At 36.4% G+C, this 15,573-nt stretch overlaps 2 long non-coding RNA genes across 2 annotated transcripts; both read left to right on the top strand.

Annotated features, from left to right (window-relative positions):
* Nucleotides 1–6,813: 6,813 nt before the first annotated feature.
* On the top strand, nucleotides 6,814–7,873 carry LOC135194193 (uncharacterized). The gene is made up of 2 exons (XR_010309707.1): nucleotides 6,814–6,995; nucleotides 7,538–7,873. It is a non-coding gene; the product is annotated as an uncharacterized LOC135194193 (long non-coding RNA).
* A 3,666-nt stretch (nucleotides 7,874–11,539) lies between these two features.
* On the top strand, nucleotides 11,540–12,095 carry LOC135194195 (uncharacterized). The gene is made up of 2 exons (XR_010309708.1): nucleotides 11,540–11,623; nucleotides 11,796–12,095. It is a non-coding gene; the product is annotated as an uncharacterized LOC135194195 (long non-coding RNA).
* The last annotated feature ends 3,478 nt before the right edge of the window (nucleotides 12,096–15,573 follow it).

Raw genomic sequence — 15,573 nt, forward strand, 5'->3', positions numbered from 1 at the left:
ATGTTTTCCTTCACTGCCGAGCAAGAGATGAATTATAAACACAAATTAAGCACATGAAAATTCAGTGGTGCTTGCCTGGGCTTGAACCCACAATCATCGGTTAAGATGCACGCGTTCTAACCATTGGGCCATCTCGGCTTCTTGATTGATGTAAATAATATAAATTAAATTGGATTGACTTAAAACCTTTCAATGTATGCAGAAGATACATGTCTGTTTTACTTTGGTTCATCTATTCATACTAGCATAACAAATGCATACACTGATCTTAATAAACTTAACGAATGGTTAAAATATAATTTGTTAAAAATTAACTAAACTAAAACATGCTATATGATTTTTTATGCCATAAAAATATAGTAAACTACTTACCTTTAATATTAATAATTGTATAATAAAGCGCTCAATTCGAGAGAAATATAGATAGATAGATAGATAGATAGATAAAAAAGCTTATTTGGAAGTTTCATATTGAATCTATACGAAGTTGTAATCCAAATTATATTAAAGAATTTTATGATATCAATACATCAAAAAATAAACTGAAAAAACATATACAAAGCGAGTAAAAAAAAACATTAAAGAACTGCAATATATCACAGAAATATAACACAGGTGAACTCTCTTTTCCCTCACTCTTATAATACGTTGGGACATAAAATCCGACTTGAGTGGAAAGAGATCAGGCGCAGGAGCAATGGCTTTAAGTGATTTCCGAGGTCCGGGAGTGTACCAACTGCCAACTTCCAGTCTCCGGGCTGTTACTGAGAATTTCTCGAAGGAAACCCAATAGCTTTTTATTGGCGTGACGTGTGAACGGAGGGTCTCAAGATTTGCAGCGTTACATCTAGTCTAAAGGTATACTATATACCTTTTGAGGGAAAGGTATGAAGTTTACTCCACCAATGCGGGTCGGTGGAAGCACTTGGTAGACTCCACGCATCACGTGCAGGTTTCCTTACGATATATTCCATCACCGCTGAGTATGAAATTAATTATATAAACAAAATGAAACATATCAATTCAGTGGTACTTTGTGTCCCAGGTTTGAAAGAATTATCGGTTTAGGTTAACGCCTAGTAACCACTGCTCATTTTTTTAGGTCTCAGGTAGACGACCTAAAAAAATCAGCGGACGTGCTGCGAAAGCGATCCCTCAGCCTCTCCGTTTCCGTGCTGATGACGGCCATCGCAGGGATTTTTAGTGAGTAGAAATCTCACATAACCCGACATCCCCATCTGCCATTAGCGCTGTAAGAAATTTAACGGAATTAAACCATTCCTGTCTTTTGTCCAAAAAACCATACTTATCGTTTACGACATAAATAAAAACTAAAAATCTCGTAAACTATTATTGTGTGAATCCTAGGAAGAACGCTGATAATAAAACAATATAAATTGTAACTATGGTAATATAAAAATAATACCACAAATCTTGGGAATTAAGATGTCCCTTGTGTCTGTTGTTATATGGGCTTATTCATCCATCAAACCGGAATAACAATACTAAGAATTGCTGTTATCTGTGACGGTAGAATATTTGATTAAACTGTTGTTATATAACGCAAAGCGCAGAATTGGATTAGCAACACCCGATTTGAGACGTAGGATGCAGGTTGAAGGATCAGAATTAAATATTTTTCTTTATATAACATAAAAATAACAATATTATTTTGAATAATTAAATTTAACTATATATAATAAAAAAAATAATAAAGGGTACTGATGTAACGGACTATACTATACTATTTACATATATACGTGAGAATGAATTATTATTTTAATATTATTTTTTTTTATATAATAAACATAACATCGGTCGCAGCGCCACCTACCGGGTTCAATATAAGCCGTCCGTAGACCCAGTTAAGCACATATTAAAATTTAATCAAAATTGGTCGAGTTGTTTTGGAGAGTTTATATACATACATACATATATAGAATCATAAAAACATGCATACAAATAAATTCATGAGATTGCATAGTAAATGTATACATATACATGGAATAATAAAGGATATTTAAAGGAAGGACATTATATTAAGCTTACTTTTTTTTCATACGTTTTCGGTGAAATCGTTCGTGTATTCAAGGATATGTTCGTGTATTGCCGAAGAAAATGACGTGCCACTTTTTGAGGAAAAATCTCGACGCCAGCTTTTTTCCATACAAAATTCTATAGATTTTAGGTTGACCCGCGCCGAATGTCATACTCGTTGCGGAGCATATATATGGGTATGATGCTTGACAGCTCGGTTCAAATTGGACGCGTGGAGTGATGCGCTCGCCGCATCGGCCGCGTGCAAGAATGCATATCAAATTACATAACTAGAAGTGATACTAGGCGGTGCAGCTGTGCGGGTTATACTGCGAGGCTGCTAGCTATGGTTGATTATTCTGAAATATGGGAGTGGCGCAGATCCGTGTGTCGGTGTAGTGCCTACTCATATATCAATGGTGGATGTATGGCAAAATATATTAAAATGCGAATGTGCTTCGTGCACTTTACCTATAAATAATACAAATGATTATTACAAATGAAGGTATGGCAGGCCGTCATATAAATGAGTGTTCTCGATGAGACATCATATTTATTACATAAAAGCGATATAAAGAAGGTCGGGGTTTACCTCGAATAAAACATAATAATGAAATTAATATGATATAGAAACGGTTTGATGGTAGCCGACTTGCGAGAATATCTAATTAAAAATACGTATGTACTGGGCGATACATACTGATAGTAGAGGGTTACCTCGATGACTATTAATTATGAAATTTAAATCAAGTATATTAACAAATAGGCTATAAATAATGATTGAACTTCTTTCAATAATAATTAATTTGTTTAAAATAACTAAACATATTGCTTGTCAACTTTGTCTTCCATGTTGCATATTCTTGTGAACCGTAAGCGAAGCAAGTTGTAGCGATATTATATTGTAAAACTGTGACGATCGACGGATGCAAGTTCGTAAAGCGGTCGTTATAAAACTCTTCAATTATTATCAGTAAACAGATTCAAGTTTGGTATAACTGTTTGGTACGATCACGACCACAACGATCTAATGATGTTGATGTTTTAAGATATTTATTGTTAAATAACAAAACCTTTATAATATATTTGTACTATGCACATGCAAAATGATCGCGCACGAGTACTGTACTGAATATACTCTGGTGGATTCTTGATGATTCGACGCGTGGTCTGAGACTATATGGCTTGACCGAGAGTCGCTGCATTAGTGTCCCTTGTGGCGATGTCTTCTTGAATTGCTTCGGTGATGCAGTTGCGAGGTTTGAGGTTACTGTATAACGTCTTCGGCGATACGATAGTGTCCCTCCTTCTGTTACCAATGAGGCTGCCTACGTGAGATAGTTTCGGGGTTTGAGGTTACTGTATAACATCTTTGGCGATATGGTAATGTCCCTCACTCTGTCTTACCGGGTTACTAGAGTAGTGTATGTGCTATGTGTACTGAGCTATGGCTGGTTGACGTTACGATGACGTTATTGATGTCTCTCATCAATTAGTAGTACCAGAATCACGACCGAATGTTGCAGGGCGTTGCGGAGGCTGTAATAATGCTTAAGTGATACGTTTATGCAGTGAAGGACCCAAATAAAGGATTTCATCCAGGCTGGCATCACTATATATGGCGCACTAATCGCTTTATACGAGAAGTGTCGTTTGTAGCAAAATGTTCGTCCTTTTAGGGACGCCTTCTTAGCTCAATGTTAAGGATATTATAAGAGACATTGTAGTAGGGCACCTAGTTTAGTAACAAGGCTGCGTATATCTCTTCGAAGTTGGTTATCATGTGCAAATAATGATCTGAGTTCTAAGCTGGTTTAGATAATCGACTATCGGGTGTGTGCCTGTTGTAGGCTAGAGTTAAGCATATCCACCGTATAGTTATAGATTTAAGTAAAACGTGATACGCGATGCGTATATAAGGTTTATAAGCTAGTTAAGAAAACGTTCGATTTAGTTATAAGTCTTAGTTATAAGAAGAATACGATTATACGTTTATGATATATGATATATATATTCATACTTTTTAACCTACTACGGTAGAAAATTAACAAATTATGTTAAATCCACTTAAATGATTCCTACGCGGTAATCTATGAGTTTCATTGAATATTATTCCACTATTTGGAATTATTACTTATTATCTTACGATAAAACGACCCTCTGCGACAGTGGATATAGCAACGAATAACGTTTTGCTTGCATTAGGCCGCCTGATGGTCGTGCACTTGAACTGGTATGAGAAACAGTGATTTAATGCAATGATAATCCAGGGTTTAACCCATTGTCTATAGATTTCCTCAGCTATGACTGATTGACTATTTATGGGACTTTGATCCTTATTTTTATTATTATTGTTGTAGCATTGGCTACTTTATAAACACCGCAGTTATGGCCGTGAAGCCCACTGAACCACGGTCTAGTTTGTTGATTTATTTATAAGTCTAATCGTCGATTTGAAAAACGTAGTTATTACTGTGCTCTCCGCTGGACTACGGTCTAGTTATTAATAAGACTGTTAGTCTTTTATACACCTCAGCTACGACTGTGATACCTGCTGGACTTAAGTTCTAGTTCATATATTATTTAGCAAAGTGTTGACACACTATAAAATTGCACTTCCCAAGTTCGAGGATCGTTCGCCGATCTATGGTTGGAATCTACAGTTGATGGCGGGCGCGGGGCCAATTCAACCTCCTCCCCCTTTTATATTTTTCAAAACAGTTAAATATATAAAGATGGGTAGGAGCGACATCCTTCAGCTACTCGTAATAGGTGTTAAAGGAAATGGGACCGGTATCTCATATTATTATTCAAATTAATTAAACAAAATATTTATATTAAAAACGCATTTAAAAGATAAACCTGGTTTTATTTGACTCCTCTATAGTCGATTGAACTTATAATCTCTGACGCTCTAAAAGAACACGGTTATTACAAAAAGTCAACGTTATATGGATCCTAACTAACTAGATGAAATCACGAGCCAAAACGATATTTAAATATTTAATATACGTAAAATTATATTTTAACTAAGATAGGAAGGGAATAGTTACATGTCTTTATTTATGATCGTTCAGCAGTTCCCTCGTCATGAGTTATCCTCTGCAACAGCTATATTATGTTGACACTTAAAACGAGATATCTCAATTTACTGCGTTTTTAAAGTTCTGTGTGTGCTATTAATCGTTGACAAGAACTCTAGTCAGGAGTCAACCTAAACAAACGAACTGACGTATAAATGTTGCAAGTTAAATAAAGCCTATTAAAAACGGAACAACCCAATACGTTTTTTTTCTTTGAGACTAAAATGTAATTAGTAACAGAATATTAATCAATATTTCGTAAAAATAACAATTTATAAATTGTATTAAATGTATTTTAATGAAGATATAATTTTTGTGACAAAAAATGAAAAAAAACTATTAAAAAGTTTCTACGGGTCCTTTCAAAAGCTTTTACAGAGAATTAATCTCAAAGTGATATTTCTCTGAGCCATTACATAATATTTAGGTCGCAGATATTGATATCCTAAAGACATATACTTTGAAATCTAATTCATTTATAATATGTGAAAAATGTAAGTGAAAAAGGGTTTAAAAAGAAAATAAGGGTGGTCTGGAGGAGACGAGAAAGGCTAATTAGCCATAAGTCCGCCCGTTATAAAACACATAAAATAATTGTTTATATTTTTGTTTTGAGTATTATTTCTATATTTAGGAAGGGAATAATTACACTATTATCCGATATTTTTTTAATCTCACACGAAATTGTTATTAAGGTGTGGTATTTCGGCCACCATAAGGTACATACATCTGGCGGCGCAGTGACCTGCGCGAGAACCTCACATACCTCTTTTAGAGTATGCGTCACACCTCTTTTAGACTGCTTGACTAAATCACAACCCTTCTGTGTGCAAACAATAATTGTAAAAATTACCGCTGAATTTCTTTCGCCGGTTCTTGTCAGGTGCGGGATGTTAATTTCCGAACCGATGGTAGATTTTTGACTATCAATAAGCAAGTTTAACACTTCTGAATTGAATAAAGATCTTTGACTTTGATTTTGACTTTAGCTAAGTGACCAGCTCGAGAGCATGGATAGCTCTTCGGGGTTCCGTCAGTCAATGACATGTGTAGATTCTTAATCGTATCTGTATATCATCTCCTTTTCTTTTCTTCTACCCTCCAATTTCTCATTCTGTGTGCTACCACAGGGGTGGCGTACGATAGGTCCAGCCTGTTGAGTGGGGATAAACGAGAACTAGGACTAGGAATATATAGCCAAGGAGAAGTTTGTTTCGTCTACTACGTACTTCCGCCACCCTGGCACTTTGAGGTCCGAGCGAGGGACTCAGTAACTAAGTTGGATTCCTCGTTCCAATTCATGGGATGACCGCCATTGTGCCGTCAAAGTTACCTACCTGCCGTCAAAGTTCCCTACCAAATGAGATACGGTAACGACGAAAACAGGCTTGTAGACAATAGTCGATTTACCACTCCAGCAGTAGACTGCAGGCCTGCTGCTTGACCTCGGTGTCATTGGTGATCGCTTAACTTAACTTAATTAGTAATTAAGCTTAACTAAAACTCCTCGACACCGTTATACCACCGATTGCAGAATTGCTTTTCGTCGCCGTCCTTCTCTCCGTCTGATCGGAATCGGAATTAAAAATAGCGACGCTCCATACGCCCGTTTTCTAAATAGTGGAAATAAATAAAACTATTTAGCAGCTCTATAATAATATAATTTAAGCATCAATAATTAAATTATTAAAAGAGGCATCACATCGATTATTATTGGAACAGGAGTTATAACGAACCGATCACAAGGTCTGTACAGCCACGGTAAATTATATGCTCTATAAAAGTGTAGGCAGACAGTGTACTGATATCATTGACTACAAAATGAGATTCTTGGTGCTATTTTCTGTGCTCTTTGCGCTTCTGTGCACGGCAATGGTACTTGTTTAATAATATAATATTTTTAAATGAGTTTGATTTTTGTAGGTTGAAAAGTTTTTTTTTTTTTAATGATAATAGACATGTTCTTCTGTATAAGATAATATGGATTATAAAATGAGTTAGTATTCGTTGATTTTCATGCAGGAAAATTTAATTATGTATATATTATGCTTATAACATGTATGTGATTGATGAACCAAGTAACTCTTCAGCTTATTACCGATTTGTTCGAATCTGCTATTCGATCTGTTTGTAGCTTTAAATTAATGTTATCTTTCAAACGAATTATTCAAAAGCGCCTGTGCCTACCTGAAATAACTATTATATTTTTTAGTTTTTATGCTATAATTCAGATCAGCAATTTTAAGTATACTTCGGTTTGAAGGCACAGCCACTAGATAAATCTTAGGTCACGAATTTGATGGTGCATTGGTGATGTAAATGATGTTATAAAAGAATGAGGTTACCCATTTGTTAGCCCTCCTACCGTATCGAAATAAAAAAATAAGAATGTAAAATCACATTTTTAAATATTTCAGGGTGACGATGGCTGGAGCAAAAGATTTGGCTACTCTGCGAGACACCCACAACTTGCTGCCCACCTCCCAGAGCAAGTTAATATACAAGATTTACTTGAGGCTCTTGTAGCAGCTGCCCGCTTACATATACAATAACAATTTAATTGTTTGTTTAACTTCAGCTCACTTTTAATTATCTAACGTATTACTTCAAGTTATAACAATCTTCGTTCGATAAATTTAATTGGCGACCAAATGTCGTGTTACAACGCGAATATGCCACGTATTAATATGTATATGTTTCATAATTAAAACTGATTATATTTTACTTAGAAGTAATTAAAATGTGCTCTTGTCCGTAATTGTTTTTATTTTATTTCTTATTCATTTTACATGAAACCTACTGGCGGCGCAGTGGGACCCAACACGACTATAACGCACGCCTATTTTAGAACATGTGGCTCGCCAATACTTTAACTCCTTGGCCAGCAGCTAGTGAGCGGGATCGCCCTAGATGTCCCTGTAGTCTGACAGAGTCAACAGATTGTCCATTTCCTGTTCTACCCTCCAATAAGTAAGCGGTTCTATTTCGAATGAGAACCGCCATGACGCCGTCCAAGTCCTCTACCCAGTAAGGTAGGATGAAAAATTTTGCAATTTGATGTTTGCCAGGAAGAAACCCATGCTAATGTAGTTATATAGTAACAAAGGTAGTTTTTTTCTCAATCTGGCACTGTACGAAGTTGGTGCTTGTTAACCTGACTAAAATCGACTTCTTTACGGAGGCAGCCACTATTTGCGCGAAGCTGGAAGGTCCTTTTCACCTCAGTTACCGATGCCTAAACTTCTGCAATTTTCTGGTACGAAACTGCCAACTCTTTCAATTTCTTGATGAAGCCATCCTTTAAATTTGAATGAATAAATCGCCTGTTCTATAAAAGTATGGGTAGATATTGATACGGCTCATTGGCTACAAAATGAGATTCTTGCTGCTATTTTGTATGTTCTGTAGTAAGCGTTTGCGATTATGTAATATCTGTGTTTTTATATGAATTTGACAATGTGTAATTGGATCAGATAATTTGGTTGTAGGATAACAGTAAATACTTTAATTTAAAAAATAATGGTGCAAAAAGCTTCATCGGAAGTATAACACCTAGCCTTATTGCCTCCACTGGTGACAGGAGGGCTGGTTCGTTTTTAGCCCAGAGGATCGGAATTGCGATTCAACGGGGAAATGCTGCTAGCATTCTTGCCACCATTCCACGCGGTCAAGATTTACACAGTAACTATTTTTAATTCATATTTGTATATAAGCACTTAATGTTATCAATTCTTATAATAAATAGTTGATTTTTTTAAATTTATATTTATGGATAAAATTAATACTTATTAAAAATGTATATAAATAATAAACGAAGTTTATTATATTATTAAAGGTAATACTCACGCTAAAAATATTACAGTTAAAAAAATTAAGTATCACTATGAAAATGTCCTACTGGGCTAAAACCCTCTTTAAGGAGAAGGCTAGACTAATAGTTAGTTTCATTGATTTTCATATAAGGAATCTTTACTAATGTTTTAAATGCGAACGTAATTCTGTACGTTATGTTTTCATGGCTAAACCACTGAATCGAATTTTATGAGATTTCGTATGAAGCAAGTTTGAACCTCAAAAAAAGGCAAAGACTACTCTTTTAAATCGAAAACCTATTTGCCAATGTCTATGGAAAGTGACGACCACTTCCCACCATGTTATGAATTTGGCAGTCTGTCTGCCGTATCAAATAAAGTAATAATACGTATAAGTAACAATATATTTTTATATATTTCAGGGTGATGTCGATTGGCTAAAAAAAATTTACCACTCTACGAGACCTAACCGACTTGCTGGCCATTTCCCAGCTTATGTTAACGTCCAAGATTCAATTGCTGCTCTTGGAGCAGTCGGGCGCTTACATTAACAACAAATTAACTATTTGTAAATTTAGTTACTTAACTTCAAGTTAGAACAATCTATTTTCGACAAATTTGATTGGAGATCAAATGTCGTCAAATAACACGAATATCCCTCTAACAATCATATATATGTTTAATGATCGAAACTGTTATTATAATTTTTGAAGCTGCCATTAAATATAAATGGTGAATATAAGTAATAAAGTGTGCATATCTGATATTGTTTTTTATTTTTATTTAACTAACATGTCATTGAGGTTTGCTATTTCGAGCGACCACCAGTATACCTCGCGCAATTCCTTGAGGACTCAGCATAGCCACATCGCACATATCTTTTAGAGCATGCAGCTCGCCAACACTTCGACTCGTTGATATGCTTATCCAGCAGCCTACTGATAAGCATATCAACAATAACTTTTAGGCTACAACAGTAACTTTTTTGTTAAATTCAAACGCGCACGAAGTCGCGGGCAGTATACAATATAAATAAACAATAAACATTGAAAAATAAGATAAGGTTTCAAGTTGTCGATTTCGAGCGATTTGCCAAATTGCTTGTTTAATTGAGGATTTTACCGTGATGTTTTCCCTTAAGCCATTATTTTATTAATTGATTACACTAATTGCCAAGCCGGTAAACGAAGTTGGCACGTTGGATTTAATTAGACAAAAAGCGGGTAGAGACCTATCTCTGGGAGGTTCCAAAATTGGACGTATCGTTGTCTAACACAGGGAATAGAATCTCCATCTCTTACTGTACCATTTGGGGGGCCGGGCGCTTTTCCTTGGTGTTTATTATCAAAGGAGATCACTCGCTGCCGAGCGGTGACAAATGCCATCCTTGGAAACGAGAAGTGCTGGAAGGAGTTGGCCTCCTTCTGCGAAAACGTCATGTCACAGAAGTAGGCCGTGAAACGGGTGCTTGTAGAGAGTGCCCCCGCTAATACGCTCCGCCAAAGATGACTGGGGAGCCGCATCGGCGTTATGCGCACCTTCTCTCACCACCGTAAGCGTCGCAAGGACTAGGAGGGTTACTCTAGCTTAAAGGCCCGTGTAGACTAGCAACACAACGAACGAACAGTCGGGGCGTCACGGTTGTATGTACAAGCGATCCCGTAGTGCTCTTCGAAGGTATAGAGAGAGCACCGTCGGATTTTTGGCGAGTTTTCCGAGTAGGAGAGTAGGGTGTGGAACCTACTTTCCTACTTGGATGGTCTTCTCTCTAGGGTTTGTGTCAGAGTTTTCCAGGCACGCGCTAAAGTCGCCGAGAACCATTATCGTTTTCGTTAACAGCCCAATTCCGCAGCTCTGACACAAGTTGATCTTCATTCAGAGGAAGATGAGTTTGTCACTAATGTTAACATGGGAGTTTCCTCCTCAATCTGGCGCTGTGGTTGACGAAAATTTGGTATCAACTTAACAGCTTCGACTTCTTTGTAGAGACAGCCATTATTGGTATCTTGGTTCCCAATACCAGAGCAAAATGCTCTGGAGTGAAAATGCTCTGGAGTGAAAATGCTTAGTCGTTCAATTTATGGACTTATGGGGCATCTCAAGAATGAGCGCTGCGTAGCAGCCAGGTTCTACACGCAGCTCCACCGTGACCATATTATTGATATATTTAACTTGGACCTCAGATCGAGTGCTTTTTTAGGAGTCCAGTATTGTTTTAGGCATCTTCTCCCTGAATGCCTGACATAAGTGCAAGCGTTCAAAATCCTCATCCTCAGGCTCGGCGGCATTAACCTACAGCTTAACCTCAACAGACAGGGCCACTATCATTTCTTATCGACGCCATTTAGCCACAAATTGTAGGTTTGCTCTTTGCTATTCTCGTCTTCGTCTCCGTATCCAAGTCAGAATATCACAACGCCAGATATGCCCATTTTTTAAAAAGTCTTATTTCAATAATGCATTTAAATAATATATTATAAATAATTGAAGCATCAAAAATAATTCAATAGGCGTCAAATCGATTATTATTGGGATAGGCTCTAATAATGAACTGATTACAATAACTATGAAGCCATGGTTCATTACCTGTTCTATAAAAGAATAGTCAGACATCGTAACGATATCATTAACTACAAAATGAGATTCTTGGTGCTATTTTCTGTGCTCTTTGCGCTCGTGTGTGCCGCAATGGTAAGCGTTTTTGATAATATTATATATGTTTAAATAAGTTTGTTTATTGGCAGGTTGATCACAATACTTGGTTGTAAAAGTTTAATGATGGATCATTTCCCATTACGCAATTGAAATTTAATAATAATTTGAAAAAAGAATAGACATATACTTACATTTATAAATCTTTCAGGGTGAATTCGACTACACTGCAAATTACGCCAGGCTTGCTACCGAAATGCCACCCAATGTCAACGTCCGAAATTGGGTTAAATCTCTTCATGCAGCTAAAAACTTACATCAACATCAATAGCTATTCGACATCTCATTGAAGTAAATATGACTTCGAATTATAAAGATCTAATTTTGATAAATTTTAACGATAGACCAATTCTCTTACACCTGCAGATATGTATATCTCACTAATTTATATTGATGTTCAGTTATCGAATCCAACGTTTTATATTAAAGTAATAAAGCGTGCTATTATCTATTATATTATATTGTTTTAATTTAAACCAGCATCCTAGCCGGATTTTAGAAGCAACTTACAGATCACCGGACTTTAGTCCCTCTGGGTAGTTATCGTCCACTCATTATATATTCTACCACCAAGCACCAATACTATGTATTGTTGATGGGTGAGTGAGCGTTGTAACTACAGGGACAAGGGTTATAAAATCTTAGTTCCCAATGTCGGTGGCGCATTGGAAATATAAGGGATGGTTATTTTTCATACGGTTCAATGTTAATGGCCAATAGTCATCACTTAACACGTCGCCCATTTCCCTTCTACATAAAATACAATATTTATATTGGAGTTTGGTGCGGTTGAACAGAATCCTCTGATTAATCTGAAAATGCAACCGTTCAAAAATATTCTTGGCATTGTACAGTCAGAGTAAGAAAACCTTCGTTAGTTTTCAAATTCATTCCTTTATCAAGTCGTAAACTCTTAGTACCTTTTAAAACTAAAGCACTAAACAAGCAACTGCATGTAAATTTGAAGTAACAAAGTATGATAACTTGGTTCAAAATAGTGTAAAATCTTTGGACTACGTCTAGTTTCATATCAATATGAAACCTTTTTAATGGCCTAGTTAGTCATTACAAGATTTAAATTAGAAATGATATCTTCTACTGAATTGTCAAAGTCTGTCACTGTCATATATTTTCTTGCAATATTTTGCAATCTTAGAATAAAAACGCTTGTAATATTATTCGGCCGTTATTTTAAGTGACGGTTAATGTAATGACGTGACATGTGATGAGTGGTTCCATCGGCACCGGGAAGTGGTGGTTCCTTGGCCTGCAAAAGCGGCGCATATAAACTTTATCGAAAATCTATGGGATTTAATGGTGCAGCGGTGGATAAATAATAACGATAGAACCAAAGCAGCTGTCATAGAACATTGTTTGGGAGGATTTCAGAGGAACCGACATATACTCTCGCCTTGTTGGATCAATGCGACAGCGACTACAAGCTGTGACTGACACGAATGGAAGATATGCTCGTTTTTTCATAAAACAAATAAGATTTTATTTCACAAACTTTCGCGTTTATAATATTAGTAGGAAGTAGGGTTACTACTATGCACTCTCTTTTATAAGAGACAAGACAATATACTAATCTCCGATGTTACACGAGCATTAATATTTATATTAATTTATTTTTATTTGACTATTTCTTCTTATTATTATAGCTTTTAAGCGCTATTTTACTCTTCGCTAAATGCGACTTATAATGTCATTGCGACGCAATATGTCATACTTAATCGGTAAAGCAGATTATCGCTCACACTGAGCACAAGAAAATAGATCTTAAGGTGACGAACCTTTTTTTACACCGACTGTACCTAGAATGCTGGCGCTATGAACTCTCTGAACTAATAGGCTTAGTCTTCAGTGGCTTAGCTATGATAGGGCAAAGCGGTACCGTATAACAGGGCCTACTAAGGTGGGGATGACTTGACGTACGTAGTTATTGCTAAGCGATATCTTTGACGTCTATTTCAAATGCTATCTACCGTTAGGGCGCAAGGAAAAAATAAATTCAAAATCCGTATAATAGTAAAATCAGTATTTATTTAATATATTATAAATAGTATTAAAGTATATATCGGGCATGGGTTTGTTCTTTCTTAATGTAATTTTTGGGTACTTTCGTATTATATCGTATAGGTCGCTCGACAACTAATGCGGGAATAGCACTTCTTAAACATATTTACGATGCTTGGGAAAAATCACAGAATGCTATTGGAGTATTCTATGATTTGTCTAAATCATTTGATTGTGTAGAACACGAGACGCTTCTTTATAAGCTCAAATACTACGGTATTAAAGGTAAAGCTTTTGATCTCATTGCTTCATATTTAAGTCAAAGAGTCCAGCAAGTCTTCTGGATCTACGGAAAAATGGGTGTTCCACAAGGATTAATTTTGGGTCCCTTTCTATTTCTAGTATATATAAATGATCTTCCTTTCTATGTTAAAGGTATTTGTGATATAGTGTTGTTTGCTGACGATACTTCACTGATTTTTAAGGTAGACAGGAAAAAAAGTGACTATGACGATGTGAACGGTGGATTATCACAGATACACGATTGGTTTACAGTAAATAATTTAGTTTTGAATACTCAAAAAACAAAATGTGTAGTTTTTACGCCACCCAATGATAGAAAGCAAAATTATAATATATCTTTAAATGGTAGCCGTTTTGATGTAGCCGATACTACGGTGTTTTAAGAATAGCATTGGATTCCAAATTTCAGTGGAGTCCTCATTTATCGTCCCTGACAAGAAGACTTAGTTCCGCAGCATACGCGGTTAGAAAAGTTAAACAACTAACTGATATTGATACGGCTCGTCTAGTATATTTTGGCTTGGTTCGGTATATTTTCACAGTATTATGTCATATGGCATATTACTTTGGGGTAATGCTGCAGATATTGAATCTGTTTTTATTTTACAAAAGAGAGCAATCCGCTCATTTATAATCTTGGAGCTAGAGACTCTCTTCGGGATGTTTTTAACAAAGTAGGAATACTCACTGTTGCGTCACAATGTATTTACAACAATATTATGTATATTCACAGTAGCGTTGATCACTTTGATAAAATCAGTGATAATCATTGTATGTTCACAAGAAGTAAAGGTAAGCTTATAACGCCAAGATTCTCACACCGCAAAGTCAATAAATCATTCTTGCGGCAAGATATCCGTTACTACAATAAAATTCCGCAGTCATTTTTAAATTTGCCGTTTCATAAATTCAAATCATTTGTAAAAAATACATTTGTAAAGGCATATGTATATCGAATACGATACAAGATTATATAGATGATAAAATAGCGTGGAGTTAATACTTGTTCACTTCCAGACAGTATAAATCCATATATAATTGTATTTAACTTACATGACTGTATTTTTAGATATTGAAAAAGAGTAACTACTGAGTTTCTTGCCGGTTCTTCTCGGTAGAATCTACATTCCGAACCGGTGGTAGCTTTACTTAAAATAGTTTGTTAAATGACGATTGAAAAGTATATTTTGATTTTGTAAAGGCAGGCCGAGCGTCAGGGCGTCTCGGTAGCATGAAGAGACGGAGAAGGTACCGCTGGTTTTTAGTGAGTATTTCGGTGCACCGGTGCGCACTCAGCATCCAGGGTACGGGCGTGTCCCACATACCCCCCTTCTCACTTTCACGCGGTGGAAACGCGTAAGACTTTTTTCCAGCGAGGTAAAAAAAAAGATTGGATTTTATTTATTTTCCCGTGGCGCACCCTGGCAAGGGCATTCGACGCCTCTTCTCCGCGTGCCTAGATCTAGGCAGACTCTTCGTTGAGAGGTATCCTATCTCGCCATGCCTGTGTGTGTGTGGCTTTTGCGGTCCACCGCATTTGCGCTCTCGGCCACGAGGTGGTCTTATACAAATCGGAGGCCCTTGTGTTCCATGGGCCTCGAAATGCGCCA

Source organism: Vanessa tameamea, chromosome 27 (assembly GCF_037043105.1).
Source record: "Vanessa tameamea isolate UH-Manoa-2023 chromosome 27, ilVanTame1 primary haplotype, whole genome shotgun sequence".
In the NCBI taxonomy this organism is placed as follows: domain Eukaryota; kingdom Metazoa; phylum Arthropoda; class Insecta; order Lepidoptera; family Nymphalidae; genus Vanessa; species Vanessa tameamea.